General features: G+C 42.5%; 1 protein-coding gene across 1 annotated transcript in view; it reads right to left on the bottom strand.

Moving 5' to 3' along the window:
- The window catches only part of KCNT1 (potassium sodium-activated channel subfamily T member 1), a 418,934-nt gene that overhangs the window by 332,694 nt on the left and 63,125 nt on the right, over window positions 1–23,115 (bottom strand). The window lies entirely within an intron of this gene.

Below are 23,115 nucleotides of genomic sequence, written 5' to 3'. Positions count from 1 at the left end.
AATCTCTAATTCAAATCCCACTGATTAAAGTAATCCCAGTTTTCACAGGCTTCACTCCTTTTAAAGTAATAATTTGAGGAAATAGCCATACTGGTGTTTAACCATTTTTTTTTTTAAAGTAATTTTAGCTGGTATTTTAACTCTTGAATGGGAATTATTTTTAGGATCCCCCTTAATATATTTTACCTTATAAATTAGCAGCCCTGAAAGCAGTGTTAGAATTGCTGCCAGAGTCATCTGTGCTAGAATGCTGTGCTGCTGCCATTCTTTGGAGAGAACTGGTAAACTAGCTTTGGTTAATTTGTTACCTGTCTGAATCCTGTGGTTTGAGTTAAAGCTCTGTTTTTTAGGTTTTATTCACTATGCAACATTGGGTGGGAAAGACCCCTCCAGTATTTAAATATTGGCAATCGCTTATGCTAAAAATATCTCACTGGGAACAGACCATATTGCACCACAAAAGGCGGGAAACAAGTAAGGCCTATTGTCATCTCTGACAGAGATATAGACCTGTATTCTCCAGGGCACCTAGTGACATGATGAGGAATGGCAGAGGATGAGAGGGAGGGGGAGTAAATATTGAAAAAGAATAAGACATTTCCTTAGTTTATTTTGATTAGTATTATGTGCCCTATTTTATCTCTTTCTCTCTTTTGCTGTACTATATTTTCTGTAGGGGGCCTGTTAAAAGTGGTTAACCTTGTTAGTTGTTTCTTCTTCTTGTCTCTGTAAGGTACTGGCCACAGTTTTCTCCTTATTGAAGGCCTGTTTTATTAAGACAATGTTTTGGCGATTTGTAAACATTGTGATGTTATACACGTACTGTTCACTAATAAAGAGAATTAAAAAAAAAACAAAGGAAGGAGGTAATATGCAGATCTCAAGTCAACTGTACCTAGTCTGGCCTTTAAAAGATCTTTCTCTGTATATATTAAGCTAAAAATTGTTACTCAGGCAGTAATATCCCAACTGAATTAGTTTTGTGCATGCAAGAACAATAATGAACTTAAGCCAGGGTATGTGGCGTATGATCTCAGTCTCTCAGATTTACTGCTAAGGCTCACCATACAGAGCTACGTAGCTTCTGCTTGTATAGGCAGCTAATCCAGGTGTGCTCAAAATTCCTTTCATAAGTACATAAGTATTGCCATACTGGGAAAGACCAAAGATCCATCAAGCCCAGGATCCTGTTTCCAACAGTGTCCAATCCAGGTCACAAATACCTGGCAAGATCCCAAAAAAGTACAAAACATCCACTATAACCACCCCTAACCTCTCCCTTCCCTCCTCTAACACTCTGAAAATAATCGGAGTTACCATTGATCGAAATCTCACACTTGAAAACCACATGAAGAACACAACCAAGAAAATGTTCCATTCCATGTGGAAACTCAAAAGAGTAAAACCATTCTTCCCAAGGGCCATTTTTCGAAACCTGGTACAGTCATTGGTACTAAGTCACCTGGACTACTGCAATGCACTTTACGCTGGCTGTAAAGAACAGATTATCAAAAAACTTCAAACCGCCCAAAATACCGCAGCCAGACTTATATTTGGAAGGACAAAATATGAAAGCGCAAAACTCCTGAGAGAGAAACTACACTGGCTCCCGCTTAAAGAACGGATCACGTTCAAAATCTGCACGATTGTCCATAAAATCATTCACGGAGATGCCCCATCTTACATGCTTGACCTCGTGGACCTCCCACCCAGAAATGCCAAAAGATCTGCCCGCACGTTCCTCAATCTACACTTCCCCAGCTGCAAAGGATTAAAATACAAATTAATACATGCATCCAACTTTTCCTACACGAGCACACAGATGAGGAATGCTCTTCCAAACCACCTGAAAACAATTAATGAAATAACAAACTTCCACAAATCGTTGAAAACTTATCTCTTCACCAAAGCCTACCACGAGAATCCATAACTAACTACAACACATCACCACTCCTCCCTTACTATGATCATCTCTTTCTGTAATTACTTGACCAGATCGACTGTTAGCCTCGTTATCATTGTGATCCCTGTAACACCAACTGTATCTTTGTAACCTGAAATGGTGATGCCAAGACAGGTTTTTGTACCCTGAAATGGTGATGCCATGACAGGTTTTTGTAAGCCACATTGAGCCTGCAAACAGGTGGGAAAATGTGGGATATAAGTGCAATAAATAAATAAATAAATAAATAAAAACTGCATATCCCAGAAACAGTGGATTTTCCCCTAGTCCATTTAATAATGGTCTATGGACTTTTTCTTTAGGAAGCCGTCCAAACCTTTTTTTTAAACTCCGCTAAGCTAACCGCCTTAACCACATACTCTGGCAACGAATTCCAGAGTTTAATTACATGTTGAGTGAAGAAAAATTCTCTGATTTGTTTTAAATTTACTACATTGCAGCTTCATCGCATGCCCCCTAGTCCTAGTATTTTTGGAAAGCGTAAACAGACGCTTCACATCTACCCGTTCAACTCCACTCATTATTTTATAGACCTCTATCATATCTCCCCTCAGCTGCCTTTTCTCAAAGCTGAAGAGCCCTAGCCGCTTAAGCCTTTCCTCATAGGGAAGTCGTCCCATCCCCTTTATCATTTTCGTCACCCTTCTCTGCACCTTTTCTAATTCCACTATTAGGCTCATTTTCAAAGCACTTAGCCTCCCAAAGTTCCATAGAAACCTATGGCACTTAGCCTCCCAAAGTGCTTTGAAAATATGCCTCTATATCTTTTTTGAGATGCGGCAACCAGAATTGAATACAATATTCGAGGTGCGGTCGCACCATGGAGCAATACAAAGGCATTATAAGATCCTCATTTTTGTTTTCCATTCCTTTCCTAATAATACCTAACATTCTATATGCTTTCTTAGCCGCAGCAGCACACTGAGCAGAAGGGTTCAACTTATCATCAACGACGACACCTAGATCCCTTTCTTGGTCTGTGACTCCTAACATGGAACCTTGCATGACTTAGCTATAATTCGGGTTCCACTTTCCCACATGCATCACTTTGCACTTGCTCACATTAAAAATCATCTGCCATTTAGACGCCCAGTCTCCCAGTCTCAGAAGGTCCTCTTGTAATTTTTTTACAATCCTCCCGCGATTTAACGACTTTGAACAACTTGGTGCCATCAGCTAATTTAATTACCTCACTAGTTACTCCCATCTGTAGGTCATTTATAAATATGTTAAAAAGCAGTGGTCCCAGCACAGACCCCTGGGGAACCCCACTAACTACCCTTCTCCATTGAGAATACTGACCATTTAACCCTACTCTCTATTTTCTATCTTTTAACCAGTTTTTAATCCACATTAGAACACTACCTCCTATCCCATGGCTCTCCAATTTCCTCTGGAGTCTTTCATGAGGTACTTTGTCAAACGCCTTCTGAAAATACAGATACACAATATCAACTGGCTCACCTTTATGCACATGTTTGTTCACCCCTTCAAAGAAATGTAGTAGATTGGTGAGGCAAGATTTCCCTTCACTAAATTCATGTTGACTTTGTCTCATTAATCCATGCTTTTGAATATGCTCTGTAATTTTGTTCTTAATAACAGTCTCTACCATTTTGCCCGACACCAACGTCAGACTCACCGGTCTATAATTTCCCGGATCTCCTCTGGAACCTTTTTTAAAAATCCGCATTACATTGGCCACCCTCCAATCTTCCGGTACCACGCTCGATTTTAAGGATAAATTATATATTACTAACCATAGCTCCACAAGCTCATTTTTCAGTTCTATCACTACTCTGGGATGAATACCATCCGGTCCAGGAGTTTTGCTAGTCTTCAGTTTGTAGAACTGCACCATTACATCCTCCAGGTTTACAGAGAATTCATTACGTTTCTCCGACTCGTCAACTTCGAATACCAATTCCGGCACAGGTATCCCACCCAAATCTTCCTCGGTGAAGAATTTATTTAATCTCTCCACTATGGCTTTGTCTTCCCTGATCGCCCCTTTTACTCCTCGCTCATATAATGGTCCAACCGATTCTTTTGCCGGCTTCCTGTTTTTAATATACCTAAAAAAAATTTTACTATGTGTTTTTGCCTCGAACGCAATCTTTTTTTCGAAGTCCCTCTTAGCCTTCCTTATCAGCGCTTTGCATTTGACTTGACATTCCTTATGCTGTTTCTTATTATTTTCAGTCGGTTCCTTCTTCCATTTTCTGAAGGATTTTCTTTTAGCTCTAATAGCTTCCTTCACCTCACTTTTTAACCACGCCAGCTGTTGTTTGGTCTTCTGTCCTCCTTTTTTAATACACGGAATATATTTGGCCTGGGCTTCCAGGATGGTGTTTTTGAACAGCATCCACACCTGATGTAAAGTTTTGACCCTTGCAGCCGCTCATCTAAGTTTGTTTTTCACCGTTTTTATCATTTTATCACGGTCTCCTTTTTTAAAGTTAAACGCTAATATATTTGATTTCCTATGTATACTTACTTCAAAGCTAATATCAAATCCGATCATATTATGATCACTGTTATCAAGTGGCCCCAGCACCATTACCTCCCGTACCAGATCATGCGCTCCACTAAGGACTAGGTCTAGAATTTTTCCTTCTCTCGTCGGCTCTTGTACCAGCTGCTCCATAAAGCAGTCCTTGATTTCATCAAGGAATTTTACCTCCCTAGCGTGCCCCGATGTTACATTTAAACAGTCAATATCAGGGTAATTGAAATCACCCATTATTATTGTGTTGCCCAGTTTGTTTGCGTCCCTAATTTCCTTTAACATTTCTGCATCCATCTGTTTCAATCAGGACTGCAGCACCCAATGCAATAAGAAATATTTATGTATCTTTTTGCCACATTTTCTTGGTCTCTGACTGCATTTCTTGGTACTTGAGATTCTTCTCTCTTTCGCCACACAATTCACAGAATCAGTGGCATAGCCACGGGTGGGTCTGGCCCACTCACACTGAGCTCAGGCCTACCTAGCAGTGGCATAAAAACCGAGCACGTGCCAGATGCTAGCATCAGGGACAACTCACTAAAGCTGCCATGGACTGAGATGCACTGGAGGGAGTACAGGATGTCTTCACAGACACCTTCAGCTGGCAGGGCTTGGGGATCCCTGCCAGTTCAGGTATTTAGGATGTGTTTTACTATGGTATACTCATGTTTTTAGCGCATGCTAAAATTGTGGGCACGCTAAACATTAGAGACACCCATAGGAATGCATTGGCGTCTCTAATGTTTAGCGCGCCCACATTTTTAGCACACACTAAAAACATGAGCTTGCCTTAGTAAAAGATGCCCTTAATATTTGAGTTGTGTGAGGGCACAGATAGGAAGCCAGCTCATCCAGTATTTGGGGTCTAGCTACACCATTAAACAAAATAATCACTTGGAACTATACCATTCTGGTGTTTTTTTTCCTTTTACCACTATGTACTACTACTACTTGACATTTCTAAAGCGCTACTAGGGTTACGCAGCGCTGTACAATTTAACAGAAGGACAGTCCCTGCTCAAAGGAGCTTACAATCTAAAGGACAAATGTACAGTCAGTCAAATAAGGGCAGTCTAGATTTCCTGAAAGGTATAAAGGTTAGGTGCCGAAAGCAACATTGAAGAGGTGGGCTTTGAGCAAGGATTTGAAGATGGGTAGGGAGGGGGCTTGGCGTAAGGGCTCAGGAAATTTATTCCAAGCATAGGGTGAGGCGAGGCAGAATGAGCGGAGCCTGGAGTTGGCGGTAGTGAAGAAGGGTGGTGGAGAAGGGTGGAGAAGGGTCTGTCTTCCTTGCATCCAGCTTTTTATCAGTTGGGAATGCAGATGTCCCACGTGATCATAACCCCTTCGTTCTCCACAATTCTCTTAGGGGCCCTTCTACTAAGACGCGTAAGCATCTACTTGCGCCCAACGTGCCTCTCCTGCTGATGGTTGGCGGGAGGCTCTGCTCCACTGGCCCCTGCCGAACATTTTTACCCCCCCCCCCTATGTTTTCTCTGTCTATTCTGTCATCTTATGTTTTATCTTTCTTATTGTATTATTTCATGCACTATTGTAAGCCACATTGTGCCTGCGCTTGTGGAAAAATGTGGGATATAAATGCGCTAAAATAAATAAATAAAATGGAGTTACCGCCCAACTACCGTGTGACTGTTACGGTAATTTCATTTTTGGCACACGTCCGATACGTGCATCTGAAAAGTATTTTTTATTTTTGGCTGCACGCAATGGACACGCACAGGTCATTACCGCCCGCATTCTTCACCGCTAGGTCAATGGCTGGCGGTAAGGTCTCAGACACAAAATGGGCGCGCAGCAATTTTTATTTTGCTGCACGTCCATTTTTGGCAAAAAAGGCCTTTTTTTACAGGTACATTAAAGAATGGATTGGCACGTGCCTAAAACCTGCACCTACACTACTGCAGGCCATTTTTCAGCGCGCCTTTGTAAAAGGACCCCTACTGGCCAAATCCAAAGGTCTCTATTCTATCCTCATCCTTCTCGATCTATCTGCCGCTTTTGACACTGTTGATCACAGCTTACTCCTTGATACGTTGTCTTCACTTGGATTCCAGGGCTCTGTTCTTTCCTGGTTCTCCTCCTACCTCTCGCTTCGCACCTTTAGTATACACTCTGGTGGATCCTCTTCCACTTCTATCCCTTTATCAATCGGTGTACCTCAGGGTTCTGTTCTCGGTCCTCTCCTGTTCTACATCTACACTTCTTCCCTTGGCTCTCTGATATCATCCCATGGCTTTCAATACAATCTCTACGCTGACGACTCCCAGATCTACCTCTCTACCCCCAAAATCTCAACCAGCATCCAGACCATTGTATCAGCCTGCCTATCTGATATTGCTGCCTGGATGTCTCAATGTCATCTGAAACTTAACATGGCCAAAACCGAGCTTCTCATCTTTCCCCCTAAACCCACCTCTCCTCTCCCCCCTTTTCTATTTCTGTGGATGGCACTCTCATTCTCCCTGTCTCATCAGCTCGTAACCTTGGGGTCATCTTCGACTCCTCTCTCTCCTTCTCTGCTCACAGTCAGCAGATTGCCAAAACCTGTCATTTCTTTCTCTATAATATCAGCAAAATCCTCTCTAAGTACTCTACCAGAACCCTTATCCACACTCTTATCACCTCTCGCCTAGATTATTGCAACCTGCTTCTCACCAGCCTCCCACTTAGCCATCTCTCTCCTCTTCAATCAGTCCAAAACTCTGCTGTGCGACTCATTTTCCACCAGAGTCGCTATGCTCACATTAGCCCTCTCCTCAAGTCACTTCACTGGCTCCCTATCCGTTTCCACATTCAATTCAAACTTCTCTTACTGACCTATAAGTGCATTCACTCTACCGCTCCCCAGTACCTCTCCACTCTTGTCTCTCCCTACGCCCCCCACGGGTACTCCGTTCTGTGGATAAATCTCTCTTGTCTGTCCCCTTCTCCTCTACTGCTAATTCTAGACTTTGTTCCTTTTATCTCGCTGCACCTCACGCCTGGAATAGACTTCCCGAGCCTGTATGTCTAGCCCCGTCTTTGGCCGTTTTCAAATCAAGGCTAAAAGCCCACCTCTTTAACGCTGCTTTTGACTCCTAACCACTACTCACTTGCCCTGTACCCTTTTATCCCCACCTCTTTTCCTTACCTCTTAGTTGTTCTGTCTGTTTGCCTGTCCTATTTAGATTGTGAGCTCTTTGAGCAGGGACTGTCTTTTTCATGTATGGTGTACCGCGCTGCGTATGCCTTGTAGCGCAATAGAAGTGATAAGTAGTAGTAGTAGACTCATGATCCCAATGCTTTTCCAGCACAGTGATGTTGTAGCATGAGTACTGTATGAGGACAGACTTGAATCAAAGACCTAGACAGGCTTGAAAGCTCATGTTTTAAATTGTGTTTGGCTCAATTGAAAGCTATCAACGATCTACAAAGAATTGGGATTTCTCTTGGGACTAATTAGCTAATAGAACTCTACTCAATTTTCCCAACAGGGCAATAGTTGGATGCCAAGTACAGACTCTAGAGCTACAAACATCTGCTCACAGATAAATTTCTTCTTAGGAAATAGGGTAGATCTGTAGCAGAGTATTACAGCTAAGATTTTTCAGTTTCCTTCCGATAAAAGGACCATGAAGGCATCCTAAAGAAGAGCATACAATGGCATTATTTGCAGTTTGAAAGCTAAGAGGCAGTTCATTTCTTATTCATTTTTACAACAATAGCTGATGTAAATGCATTAAGAGTGTATCTCTAGCTTCTTCAGAACTCAAGATAATGGTCCTAAACTGAAGAGTCAGTAAATGAGTCATTCAGGTTCTTATTCTAACTCCAACCTCAAAATCAACTCCAAAAGTGTAAATATTTACAAGGAACAATTTTCAAACAGCTAATTTTGCTGTAACACGTTTTACAAAATTTCAATGAGAACGCATGCATGCACCTTCCCTTTCAAATTTGCCATGGACATCAGGTACCCATGGGCTCTTTCACTCACTTTTTATGTGGGTAGAATTTGCAAGAAAAATAAAATGTGTAAACTTGAAAATACCATCTCTCACATATTATTTTGTGTTTCTGCCCAAAAACTGTCTCCGAAAATGTTTCTTCTTGATGTATTTTTTGGTCAGTTTTCCTTATTAATTTAACTCAAGTTGAAAGAAAAACAGTAATTCAATCAAAGTTCACTATTAAAAGTTTTTTTGTTTTTAAAGACCCTTTGTGCTGTTTTTTTGCTGTGACACGTGGAGGAGCATAATCGAAAGGGATGGCCTCGTTTCGATTTGGATGTCCTCACAAAACGTCCCCATCCAGGGACGGGGAAACCCGTATTTTCAAAACAAGATGGACGTCCATATTTTGTTTTCGATAATACGGTCAGGGACATCCAAATCCTTAAATTTGGTCATCCCTAGACTTAGTCATTTCTGATTTTCAGCGATAATGGAAACCAAGGACGTCCATGTCAGAAACGACCAAATGCAAGCCATTTGGTCATGGGAGGAGCCAGCATTCGTAGTGCACCTGTCCCCCTGACATGCCAGGACACCAACCGGACACCCTAGGGGGCACAGCAGTGGACTTCATAAATTGCTCCCAGGTACATAGCTTCCTTACCTTGTGTGCTGAGCCCCCCAAAACCCACTACCCACAACTGTACACCACTACCATAGCCCTTAAGGGTACAGTGGGTTTGTAGTGGGTTTTGGAGGGCTCGCTGTTTCCTCCACAAACTTAACAGGTAGGGGGGGATGGGGCTGGGTCCGCCTGCCTGAAGTGCACTGCACCCACTAAAACTGCTCCAGGGACCTGCATACTGCTGTGATGGAGCTGAGTATGACATCTGAGGCTGGCACAAAATATTTTTTAAGATGTTTTTTGAGGGTGGGGGGGTTAGTGACCACTGGGGGAGTAAGGGGAGGTCATCCCCGATTCCCTCCGGTGGTCATCTGGTCAGTTCGGTCTCCTTTTTGTGGCTTAGTCGTAAGAAAAACACGACCAGGTAAATTTGTCCAAGTGTTCGTCAGGGACGTTCTTGTTTTTTCCATTATGGGTCAAGGACGTTTTAGGAACGCCCAAGTCCCGCCTTCGCTACACCTCCAACACACCCCTGTGAACTATGGCCGTCCCTGCGACGGAAAGCAGTTGGGGACATCCAAAATCGGCTTTCGATTATACCGATTTGGACGACCCTGTGAGAAGGATGTTCATCTTCCAATTTGTGTCAAAAGATGGTCGTCCTTCTCTTTCGAAAATGAGCCCAATAGGCATGTTACTGAGTACTGAGTTCATCTGTTTACCAACTTGTTCTATGTTGGTTCACTGTTTAATTATTCATTGTAAAGATGGTATACCAAACCTATAACTAAACGAAACATAGCAGTAAATAGAGCTCCCTTACTGAGGGGCCCTTTTACTAAGCTGCGTAGGCGCCTACGGACGCCCAACATGCGCCAATTCAGAACTACTGCCCGGCTACCGCGTGGCCCGGGTAGTAATTTCATTTTGTACGTGCACAGGAAATTTTCCTGCGCACTGCACTAACCAGGTGCTAATCGGCATTGTACATGCACTGATGATTACTGCCCAGTTAACAGATGAGACCTTACCATTAAGTGAATGGGTGGCGGTAAGGTCTCTGGCCCAAAATGGGTGCACGCCAATATTCATTTTGCCACACATCCATTTTCGGCCAAACATAAAGGCCTTTTTTGCAGGTGTGCTGAAAAATGGGCCTGCACACGTCTAATACACGCGTCTACACCAGCGCAGGCCACTTTTCAGCGTACCTTAGTAAAAGGATCCCTGAGTGGAATGGCACATATTCACCACCACCACCACTGCTAACAACTAACCTCTATATTTTGGTTTCAGTGGTCTCCAAGGCTGCCAACACACTTCAAAATCATTTTGTATTTAATTTTTCAAATAGCAATTACATCCTTGCAGCAGATATCTCCCTGGTTCATAAACGTTACAAGCATTAAGGACTTTGGCACTGAATTGAGCCTTTCAACCTTCTCACCAGTTATTTACCGTTACTTGCAATAAATATGTTTTATTAATGAAGCATTATGAGAAAAACTCAGAACGCACTCAGATTTCTGCAGTTAGTTTGCCCAGGATTACCATAGCTTTTCCTAGCATACGTGTATTATTTCTAGAGCAGACTGACAGTGATCTGGGCCCCCAGGCAATATGTCTCTACTTAACCACCCATCCAACATATATTACTGACTATTACTGGTTATGGGAAAGTGGAACCCTACTGCTCTGGGCCCTCAGGCACTGTCCTATTGACAGAATGGTCAGTCCATCCCTGCTAGAACATACTGCCAAGTGCATATCAATCAAGAAGCCCCACTTCACCTTCAACATTTATGCCCTGAAAATTTGCCAAGCTTTGTTTAAATGAGGAAATGTGTGCAAAAGACCTGTCTAATATGGATTAGTTACCTCTTCTTGGTGTCTAGGTTCCTATGTGCACCCCAACCCTTTTCAAATGAACAATCAGAGAGCCAAAATGGCCGAATCTCTACTTCTTAGTAGACTAAATTTTAATTACAAAGGTACGGTGAAAAGAACTATAAGAGAGATCATTTTAGCTGCTTTAAGAGACGTTCCATAAAGCCAATCACCATATTTCCCATTGTATTGGGAGTCATAGGCTTAAAAAGAGTTTTCAAGCACAGCTGGATAAGATATAACATATATTTTCATCAAACTATGAATGCCAGTAGAAAGCTTTGGAACAATGCACATACTAGGGCAAGTGTTAGCAGTGAATCTGGCTTAGGAGTCAGGTTCATTAATGTCATGGTATTTGCAAAACTAACCTATTTAGAGAGATTCCCTTGGATTCTATATGTGGCATAGATCGAAGATGCAAGTCAATTCTTTGACAATCCATTAATTAGCAATTAATTCATGTTAACAGTCAATTATTGTAGTTAATTGGCAATAATTGGGATTTGCGCAAACTGCCTCCGCACTATTCTATAAGGCTGAGCACCTAAATCCTCTAGCATGCAACTCAAAAGGGAGCATAATCAGGGGAGGGACAAGGGTGTTCTGAAAAGCTATGCGTGGTTTTACAGAATAATGCCATTTCCACGCCCAAATTCTATGAGCAGGGCCACCAAAAGACAAAGTCAGGCCCAGGGCAAACAATATGCCCCCCCACCTGATCACTGCCACTGCCAACACTGCACCGCCCCCTCACCCAGTACAATAGCTCTCTTGTCTTTCTTCTCCCCTCAGCAGTGTTCTAGCTGGCTGCCGGCAGAAGCCGCTTAACTCTGGCTGGCCTCCGAAGTCTCTGCTGTGTGTCCTGCCTATGCGTACACAGGAAGTTGTGTCAGAGGAGGCAGGACAAATCAGAGAGAACACATCCAAAGCCAACGGAAGGGTAGCCTGCAGGAACACTTGCAAAGGGAGGATGGAAAGGCGAGAGAGATACTGAATCAGAGCGCCCTTCATAGCTTAATGCCATTGATTGGTGCCATTTTTTTTAGTACCATTTATAGAATTTTCCCCATTGCCCCCAGTAGACACCACTACCATTATTAGTTCCCTGGTTTATCTCTTTCATAATGGTTTTCTCTTTCTTGGCTGTAATACAGTTGAACAAAAAAGTTTTTCAAATTTTGTTCACTGTATTAGATTTTGATGATAAGTTTTGGGAAGATTGAGATACAGGAGCACTTTAATCTATTTTTCTGCTGAGTTTTTCTGAGGCTTTTTCCTTCCCTTTATATTAATTTGTTTAGTTTGGCTTAATGTGTGATATGCAGTCCTTACAAGACCTTCTGGGCTAGTAGTATTGTTGTTGGTTTATACGTAGCCCTTCTCCTTTTTGTGTGATTATCAACACAAAAAATGGCATAACAAGAGTTTTAGACTTTTCCATACCTCGTAGGCATCTTCTTGATATCTGAAGAAGAGGCCTACAAGGACACTGATAATCTCCTATTGCAACTTTTTGTTGTTGATCCTTCCAAAAGTGTCACAATCTACAGAAGTCATCCAGGGACATTTTTCTTTGGGCTCTGTGTAGTTCTCAAAATATAGACATCATCACAAAGCACCTACTATATAGAAACTGCCAAGGAAGGGAAAAGCCTCAAAGAGCTTCTAGGGATCTTCTCCCTTTAAAAGATAGTATGCCATATATTGGCTCAATCATTCATCATTGTTAAAAAAATAAAAACCTTCCACTGGCGGTTAACTTGCCGTCAAAATAGCAGCCACTAATAAAAAATATTTTACTTAGCTTTTAAGTTGCTTTCGACTGCTATATTTCACTGCCCATTTGAGGTGTAAATATGTGAGCTGTCTTCCATCACCAGAAACCAACACTGGCCACTGTTTCATCCAACTGCATCAGGGTTAATGGTGAAATTATTTTCCAAATGTTCATTCGATCTCTGTACAACTCATGAATAGGCATGAGACAGATTTGTATACACAGACTCCACTGCATGCAAATCTAGCTCATGTACAGTGGGGGAAATAAGTATTTGATCCCTTGCTGATTTTGTAAGTTTGCCCACTGACAAAGACATGAGCAGCCCATAATTGAAGGGTAGGTTATTGGTAACAGTGAGAGATAGCACATCACAAATTAAATCCGGAAAATCACATTGTGGAAAGTATATGAATTTATTTGCATTCTGCAGAGGGAAATAAGTATTTGATCCCCCACCAACCAGTAAGAGATCTGGCCCCTACAGACCAGGTAGATGCTCCAAATCAACTCGTTACCTGCATGACAGATAGCTGTCGGCAATGGTCACCTGTATGAAAGACACCTGTCCACAGACTCAGTGAATCAGTCAGACTCTAACCTCTACAAAATGGCCAAGAGCAAGGAGCTGTCTAAGGATGTCAGGGACAAGATCATACACCTGCACAAGGCTGGAATGGGCTACAAAACCATCAGTAAGACGCTGGGCGAGAAGGAGACAACTGTTGGTGCCATAGTAAGAAAATGGAAGAAGTACAAAATGACTGTCAATCGACAAAGATCTGGGGCTCCACGCAAAATCTCACCTCGTGGGGTATCCTTGATCATGAGGAAGGTTAGAAATCAGCCTACAACTACAAGGGGGGAACTTGTCAATGATCTCAAGGCAGCTGGGACCACTGTCACCACGAAAACCATTGGTAACACATTACGACATAACGGATTGCAATCCTGCAGTGCCCGCAAGGTCCCCCTGCTCCGGAAGGCACATGTGACGGCCCGTCTGAAGTTTGCCAGTGAACACCTGGATGATGCCGAGAGTGATTGGGAGAAGGTGCTGTGGTCAGATGAGACAAAAATTGAGCTCTTTGGCATGAACTCAACTCGCCGTGTTTGGAGGAAGAGAAATGCTGCCTATGACCCAAAGAACACCGTCCCCACTGTCAAGCATGGAGGTGGAAATGTTATGTTTTGGGGGTGTTTCTCTGCTAAGGGCACAGGACTACTTCACCGCATCAATGGGAGAATGGATGGGGCCATGTACCGTACAATTCTGAGTGACAACCTCCTTCCCTCCGCCAGGGCCTTAAAAATGGGTCGTGGCTGGGTCTTCCAGCACGACAATGACCCAAAACATACAGCCAAGGCAACAAAGGAGTGGCTCAGGAAGAAGCACATTAGGGTCATGGAGTGGCCTAGCCAGTCACCAGACCTTAATCCCATTGAAAACTTATGGAGGGAGCTGAAGCTGCGAGTTGCCAAGCGACAGCCCAGAACTCTTAATGATTTAGAGATGATCTGCAAAGAGGAGTGGACCAAAATTCCTCCTGACATGTGTGCAAACCTCATCATCAACTACAGAAGACGTCTGACCGCTGTGCTTGCCAAAAAGGGTTTTGCCACCAAGTATTAGGTCTTGTTTGCCAGAGGGATTAAATACTTATTTCCTTCTGCAGAATGCAAATAAATTCATATACTTTCCACAATGTGATTTTCCGGATTTAATTTGTGATGTGCTATCTCTCACTGTTACCAATAACCTACCCTTCAATTATGGGCTGCTCATGTCTTTGTCAGTGGGCAAACTTACAAAATCAGCAAGGGATCAAATACTTATTTCCCCCACTGTATATTCAATGTGGATATCCTGAAGTCTAGACTGGCTAGGGCTTACTCCAGGACCGGCATAAGAAACACTGTCTTAGAAGGTTAGTACAGTTATAGTAACAATATGGCAAGTATTTTCCAATAGTTATTGTTCTATAAGAGATCGTTGAGGTGCTTATATGGCCACTTATTCATATACATAACTAGAAGACCACCATTTACATGCCTTTCTGCTGCCTAAAACTAGTTGATCCCTTACAGAATTACCCACATAGTGCCAGATTCTATATATGGGGCCATAAAAATGCGCTTAGCGCTATTCTATAAACCTCACCTAAAGTTTGGTGTGGTTTATAGAATACATGTAGCACCTGTCCCATGACTAAACGTTTGGTACGACCTTTTATGCCAACTAAAGCCTGGTGTAAATGCCCACGCCTATCTTTGGCGCGGATCTTGCCTATTCTATAACAGAGCGTGTAATTTTTAGAAATGCCCATGATCCGCCCATGCCCCTCCCATGACCACGCCTCCTTTTGTGATCCATGCATGCAAATTTACGTGCACAACTTTACAGAATAAGCTTAGAAAGTTGTGTGCGTAAATTCTAATTAGTGCTGATAATTGCTTGTTATTGGCCAATTATAGGCACCGATTGGCTTGCTAATCAATTATGTTGCACATGCAATTTGGCCGCACTACCAAATCAGCATGCACAACTTTCGTCACCAAATGTAGAATCTGGGCCATAATGGGGAAATGAAGATTAACAAAAGAAAAATATATAATATGAACTTGCTACTTTTTTATTGCACTAACAACTCATTTTTACCTTGTTTTTGGCAGCTAAAATTCCTTCCTCTGAGGCCCAAAGAGACTAATTCACAAAAGAATGATAACTGGAACTATTATAGGGTCACACTTTATAGTTGAATCAGCCTCACTGAAAATAACAGGGAAAGTGGCAATTAGCTTGCATGCTAACACACATTAATGGCAACACCAATTACTGCACTTCAGTGAAGGGGTAAAGGGATTTGTATTGAGCTCTGACCTTTCCATTAGTAGTTCCATGCAAGTTACATTCAGGTACAACAGAGAGTTTCCTGTCCCTGGAGGGCTTACAATCTAAGGTTGTATCTGAGGCAGTAGAGGGTTCAGTCAATGACTTGCCCAAGATCACAAAGAGTACAGTGGGATTTGTGTCCTGGTTTCCCTGGTTCTCAGCCCACTGCTCTCACCTTTAGGCTACTCCTTCTGAATTAGCCTCAACATAAGCAGGTCAGATCCTAGAAAGCTCATATGCTGTGTGACATGCAGAAACACAAGTGAATCATAGAGCACAGTACAATGGTAGTGTGAAGGGGAAAGGATGTTATAGTGTTATAGTGATGAGAATGTGACAGAACACCAGTAGAAAAACAAAAACTAGGGATTGTTGATTCGCTACTAGAAATAATTCTGCCTCCCTGTCACATTCTCACTACTATACCCCCCCCCCCCCCCCACACACACACACACACTCACCCAGTGTTGTTTCAAAGTACTAGGTCAAAGCATTTCAATAAAAGTACAAATAAATGTATATTTTAATGCTTAAGTAAAAGTACAGTGAAGAACGCGTTAAAAAATTTACTTAAGTGAAAGTAAAAAAAGTTATTGTCTAATACTTTTTGAGTAAAAAATAAAACTACCACAACTACAATGAATGCAACTATTGTTAATGTTTTTATCCCAAGAACTTTATTGCTCTAAATTTCAATCTAATTTGCTTTTAGTAAAACTAAATTTTTGAACATGACTGTCACTCATGTGAGTGCACTTGTGAGTCATTAATCTAGCACAATCTGTTCAACAACTGCACTGGCAGGAAGTGGAATATTCAGTCTGATAAAAAGTTCTTTCAAATAAGGCCAGGTTGCAATATTACTGATGTGTCTGCAGGTTTTGATCAGGGAAATACTTGACTTCCGTATAGCAAAGAATACTTTATCACCATTTGAAGTAGTGCTGTTTAATTCATCACCTACATCTTCATCTTTATGTTCATTATCATTGTCATGCTGTCCAATTAAAAAGAAGTCTTTCACAAAATTGGAATCATAGGGGCCTGTTACTAAGCCACGTAGGTGCCTACGTGCATCCTATGTGCATTAATTTTGAACTACCACCCAGCTACCTTGTGGCCCAGGTGGTAATTTCATTTTTTACGTGCTTCCACTAAGCTCACCGGAAAGTTTCCAGTGCGCAGCACGCTAACCCGGCGGTAATCAGCATTGTATGTACGTAGACCATTACTGCCCAGTTAACGTGAGACCTTATCACTAGGCCAATGGGTGGCGGTAAGGTCTCAGGCCCAAAATGGACACGCACCAATTTTTATTTTGCCCCCCCCCCCCAAAAAAAAGCCTTTTTTGCAGGTGTGCTGAAAAATGAACCTGCGCATGTCCAATACACATGTCTACACCAGTGCAGTCCATTTTTCGGCACACCTTAGTAAAAGGACCCCATAGTTTGTGGTTGTTTTAACAATTTTTCGTCTTATGGCAAATTCTGTTTGAATATCTTCAAGAATTGACGCAAGAACGTCATATGTGTGAGAACCATTTCCATCAAGCAGGGTCATCTTGGTGTGTCCAGTTGATGTACCTCTCTTCCAGCCAGAAGAGGTTCAGCCTACTCCTCAGATTCAACTTATAACCTGCAGCTCTTCCTACCAGCATATCTACGGACCATTTTAGACTCATTTACCCTTTCCCTGTTATCTACTTTACCTGTTTCCTCTATTCTATCTAATTTGATTGTAACCATCTCATCTCTGATCTGGCAATAGCCATTCAGTGCATTGTAAGCCACTTTGAGCCAGCAAAACTGTGGGAAAAACATGGGGTATAAATGTGCAAAATAAATAAATAAACCCTTCAGTCTTACGCCCAGACAAGCAGACTTACTCTCTAAAGACTCATCAATCCAGTGGACAGTCACCCCAATGTAAACTTTTACATGGGATGGCCAGCAGTCTGTGACAGAGACATAGGTCTGTTCACCAAGAATTGCTACCAGTGTCAGCTTCATCTCCGCTTAAAACGCATCACTGTTCTGTTTGGCTAGAGACCAGAACCAGTTCAACAAACACAGGCAAAACTGTTCTCATAGATTTTATTCACTGAAAGCAAAATTTAAGATGGGATGATCCACTGTTTGCATGATGAGGTTTGTAATAGCAAAATCCTGTCCTCAGTTTTGTTGTTTCATTTGGTTTATTGAGGAATTTCTTATTTATATCTCACTTCCGCATTCACTTATAACTGTAAGCATCAGATGTAACTGAGTGAAAGCAGTAAAAATTGGCAAATTATTATTTAAGTAAAAGTAACAAATGTTATCCTGCACTTCATTACAAGTAAAAATGACAAAGCTTTTACTTAAGCACAGTAACTAGTTACATTTACTTAGGGGTCCTTTTACGAAGGGGCACTGAAAAATGGCTTGCGGTAGCGTAGGCGTGGGTTTTGGGTGCACCCCTCTTTTTTTGCCAAAAATGGACGTGCGGCAAAATCAAAATTGCCACGCGTCCATTTTGGGTCTGAAGCCTTACCGCCAGCCATAGACCTACCGGTAAAGAATCTGGGTGGTAATGACCTATGTCTGTCAATTGCCACTTGGCGCGTATCTGTTATGCGCACCAGAAAATAAAAAATATTTTTCAGACGCGCGTAGCGGACATGCGCCAAAATTGAAATTACCGCAAGGGCCACGTGGTAACCGGGCGGTAACTCCAATTTGGCACACTTGGAGGGGCATAATCGAACGAAAACGTCTATCTCCATGGGCGTTTATCTCCAAGAACGGGTCCGTGAAGGGGCGGACCGAACCGTATTTTGGGAAAAAATAGACGTCCATGTTTTATTCGACAATTTGTGAGCTGGGCGTTTTTGTTTTTCAGCGATAATGGAAAATGAAAGCGCCCAGCTCAAAAACGAATAAATCCAAGGCATTTGTTCGTGGGAGGGGCCAGGAGTCGTAGTGCACTGGTCCCCCTCACATGCCAGGACACCAACCGGGCACCCTAGGGGGCACTGTTACAAAAATAAAAAAAGGTAAAAGAGCTCCCAGGTACATAGCACCCTTCCCTTGTGTGTTGAGCCCCCCAAATCCCCCTCAAAACCCACCACCCACAAGTCTACACCATTACTATAGCCCTAAGGGGTGAAGGGGGGCACCTACATGTGGGTACAGTGGGTTTGGGGGGCGGTGTGGAGGGCTCCCATTTACCAGCACAAGTGTAACAGGTGGGGGGGATGGGCCTAGGTCTACCTGCCTGACGTCCACTGCACCCCCTAATAACTGCTCCAGTGACCTGCATACTGCTGCCAGGGAGGTGGGTATGACATTTGAGGGTGAACATATAAAGTTGTGAAACGGCATATTTTTGTGGTGGGAGGGGGTTTGTGACCACTGGGGGAGTCAGGGGAGGTCATCCCCGACTCCCTCCAGTGGTCATCTGGTCGTTTAGGGCACTTTTTGGGGCCCTATTTGTGGAAAAACAGGGTCCAGGAAAAGTGCCCTAAATTCTCGCTAAAAACGCATATTTTTTTTCCATTATCGGCGAAAGGCGCCTATCTCTGATCGGCCGATAACCACGCCCCAGTTCCGCCTTCACCACGCCTTTGACACGCCCCCATCAACTTTGGCCGCATCCGCGACGGAGTGCAGTTGAAAACGTCCAAATTCGGCTTTCGATTATACTGCTTTATTCGTTTTTGTGAGATAAACGTCTATCTCCCGATTTGGGTCGCAATATAGGCGTTTTTCTTTTTCAATTATAAGCTGGATAGGTGCCTAAGCAGCTTAGTAAAAGGGGTCCTCAGTTACTATACTACACTGCTTTTACTTTCATCACACCATTGTAATGTACTCTATAATTCACTTGCATTTTCTGGCCATGTAATCCTTCCTCTGACCCACTCATCCTGTTCTGGACAGGGGCATATCTGACCTTCAGCGGTAGGGGGGGGCCAGAGCCGAGGTGTAGGTGCAGGACGTCAGACTCAGAAACCTGAAAGGAAGAAGACTTCGGCTGGCGGGGGATGGGGTCCCCGCCAGCCCAGGTAGGCGACGGCGAGCAGGCAGGCGAGCGGACGGGGGGGGGGGGGGTCGACGGTAGGGGGGGTCCAGGGCCAAATCTACAGGGGCCCTGGCCCCTGTAGCCCCATAGCAGCGACACCCCTGGTTCTGGACCTCTGGAAGAAGTGTTAAGTGCTCAAAGCTAATCAAGAAATGTATTGGTCCAATAAAGAAGGGCATTTCCTTATATTATAATTAGTTTTTGTTTAACATTTATTTCCTTACAGTCAAGTGAGCTATGGTGACAGATACATTGCTTTATTAGGAAAGAAAAGCTTTGAGTTGGGTCCCCTCTACTGGCTGGAAGCATGAATAGGACATTAATAGACTACCATTCTGCTGATGTACAATTCTCCTTTACTTTGTGCCCAAACTATTGCATTGGAAACAAGGACCCTGAGTAAGTTATAAGTTATCTGTTACTGTTACCAATTAATTTCCAATCAGAACTGATGCACTTTTCTTTGCTGTTCCTCCAGTTCCTGAAAGCATTAGAAGAATGTGTGATGATGTATATATGTTGCTGTGATTGCATAATTGTATTTAGGCACCCCTTACCTCAAGCTCCCCTAGCTATAAGAAACAGCCTGCCAGCGGCAATGTTTTTTTTTTTTTTTTACTCTATTTATAGCAGCCAGGAAAAATGATACGTTTCATCAAATAAGAACATAGATATTCAGGTGAATGTATTCATATTCAGAACAATGGAAAATAGAAAAAAAAATAATATTTAAAAAGTGCAGAAACTGCAAGTGGATCAGTGGTATTACCTCAGCACATCCTTGTAATGGAAGTGAATTTTAAACATTGTTTTTCATTTCTGTCTTGATTGACCAGTGCACTCGGGGTCTGTATTGTTGATTAGAAGTAATTCTGTTTAAGAATGATTAAGTGTTATCTTAAAGGATTGCTTTTCAACCCTGCCTTTGTCCGATAATACACTCTGAAATCTTGTCTTTGACCGAAAGTAACTTTTCTTGTAAATACAAAAATAAGTTGGAATGCAGAAGATAAGACACAGCTCTAACTACTTTGGTATGCAAAGGGGAGGATGGCACTTATTTCCCTGGCCCAGCTTGGCCACCTGGACTTGGGAAAGCATGTGACCACGTTCCTACAGACCTAAGCTTAGAAGCAGTCTGTAACTTTCCTTAGCTCTGGACATGAGCTAAGAGCCTAATAAAAAGGGAGGGCTTGTCACAGCAGAGTCGGGGTTCATCTGTGGGCAGACGTGTTGTGCAGAGGGTTTGTTTCTGGTCATAAGGAGACCCTTTTTATCTGTTTTATAGCTTTCTTTTAGTTAGATGGTTTAATTAGTGTGCATATCTCCTAATTTTGACTCTGTCAGCGTGTATATTTCTTAATCATTGTATAGACTGAAGCAATAATGATTTATACACTGTAGTATTTTATTCTGTGAACAGTCTGTGGTGATCAAGTGAGCAGGCTGCAATACCAAAGCAATACAATCCTATGCTCAGGTCATGAAGGTGCCTCACAACATCATCAACCCTATGCCCGGGTTTTCTGCTAGAGCCTAATCCCAGCCATGGAACTCTAGGCAGCCATGAATCCAGGCACAGCATTAGGAGGGAAGAAAACAACATGAAGGTGACAGATGGCGTTTGGCTCGATGGCTGACTCACTCTGTGTTGAGTAGCTTATTTCATATATTTTGTCAATCACATTGTTCTACAGTATTTGTCTGGGCTAGACTGGAGGATGTCCCAAGCTCCCTCTTTGATAAGATTTAGTATCACTTCATACATGTGGCTTTCTATTAAGAAGAACAAGTCATTTATTCTGCATTTTTTATTACACATTCCATTTCGTAGATTCTTCCATCTATACCCAAGTTTAGGGTTTATTTTTCTTAATATACCACCTTTTCTGCAAGCATAGCAAGGCAGTTTACATCAAAAAGTACAATAACAAAAAAAAATAGAGAAAATGAAATAGAATGCCATTTTAAAAATAGGGAAGTAAGCTAGTCATACCACACAGTCTAATTCAAAAAGTTTCTGCATCTTAGAATTATAATCACATAGTGTAGACAAACAGGGCTCCTTTTACTAGGCGGTGGTAAGCCCAATGCGGGCTTACCGCTTGTTATTTAGGAAGTAACACAGCAGCCCGGTGGTACTTCCCACACCTACCACACCATCATTTCCGGCGCAAATTTGTAATGCCGGACACTACCTGGCAGTAGGCACTGCCCGGTTACTGTCGGGTTAGTGCAGGATCCCTTACCGCCACCTCAATGGGTGGCGGTAAGGGCTCCCCCTAGAAATGGCCGCACAACAAGTACTTTACTTGCCGCCTGGCCATTTCCTGAAGGAAAGCAAGACCGGCCTTTTTACCAGCTGTGGTAAAAGGGGGCCTTGGCGCACCAATGCAGGCCCCCTTTTGCCACAGCTTGGTAAAAGAGGGCCACAGTTTTTACATAACTCCTTTCATCGAGCTAGACAAGACTTCCAAATGATGACAGTAGCAAGATTAAGTTCTCTGTTGAAGACACATACGTAGATACCATTATAAATTACACTTAAACTGCCTTCTCTCACTGAGACAAGAAAAATAATACAGTGTAAACCTGAAGATTCTGTTTTACTTTTCCAGAACTTGTGTCTATCAATCACTTGGTGCAACTAGTATTATTAATGTTATAAGTATGAGATCATTTAGTGTACCGAGGGTTTATTAATGTGTAGATACATTACTGAATCCTACTGAACAGTCAACCGCTTGATTTTTTTTTTGGCATAACAAGATGTGGCAGTATTGTATAAGCAATTGACTTTGTTGGAGAAAATGTCTAGAATTCTATACTGGAAAAATGACAAAGCAGATCGATATAAGACAAACAATAGTTTATTACTGTAAATCTAATGTACAGATGTAATGGGCTGATCTGTACATTAGATTTACAATAATAAACTATTGTTTGTCTTATATCGATCTGCTTTGTCATTTTTCCACCTTGGAGTTTGCAGATCGTCTGCCCTTTTGTTTTCTTAGAATTCTATACTTTCATAGCTGTATATTTAGAGCATTATTCTTCATTTTGATTGGAAAGAAAGTTGTCAATATAAGAAATCCATATTCCCCCAGATTCTATATATTGTGCCCAACTTTTCATGCCCAACTTTGGGGTTCCTTTACAAAGCTGCAGCAAAAGGGGGCCTGTGCTGGCATCAGCGTGTGTTTTTGCTGCACCCCGAGGCACCCTTTTACCGCAGCGGGTAAAAGGAAGATCTTTCTTTTTTAAAGAAATGGCCATGCGGCAAGTGAAGCACTTGCCACGTGGCCATTTTGGGGGGAGCAGTTACCGCCACCCATTGAGGTGGCGGAAGGACTCCCACGCTAACCCAACGGTAACCAGGCAGCATGAGGCACTGCCAGATTACTGCTGGGTACACGCTGGTGCTACAAAAAGAAATATTT

This window comes from Microcaecilia unicolor, chromosome 6 (genome assembly GCF_901765095.1).
Source record: "Microcaecilia unicolor chromosome 6, aMicUni1.1, whole genome shotgun sequence".
In the NCBI taxonomy this organism is placed as follows: domain Eukaryota; kingdom Metazoa; phylum Chordata; class Amphibia; order Gymnophiona; family Siphonopidae; genus Microcaecilia; species Microcaecilia unicolor.
Note: the sequence above shows the minus strand (reverse complement) of the source record. Positions and strands in the feature narration are given on the sequence as shown.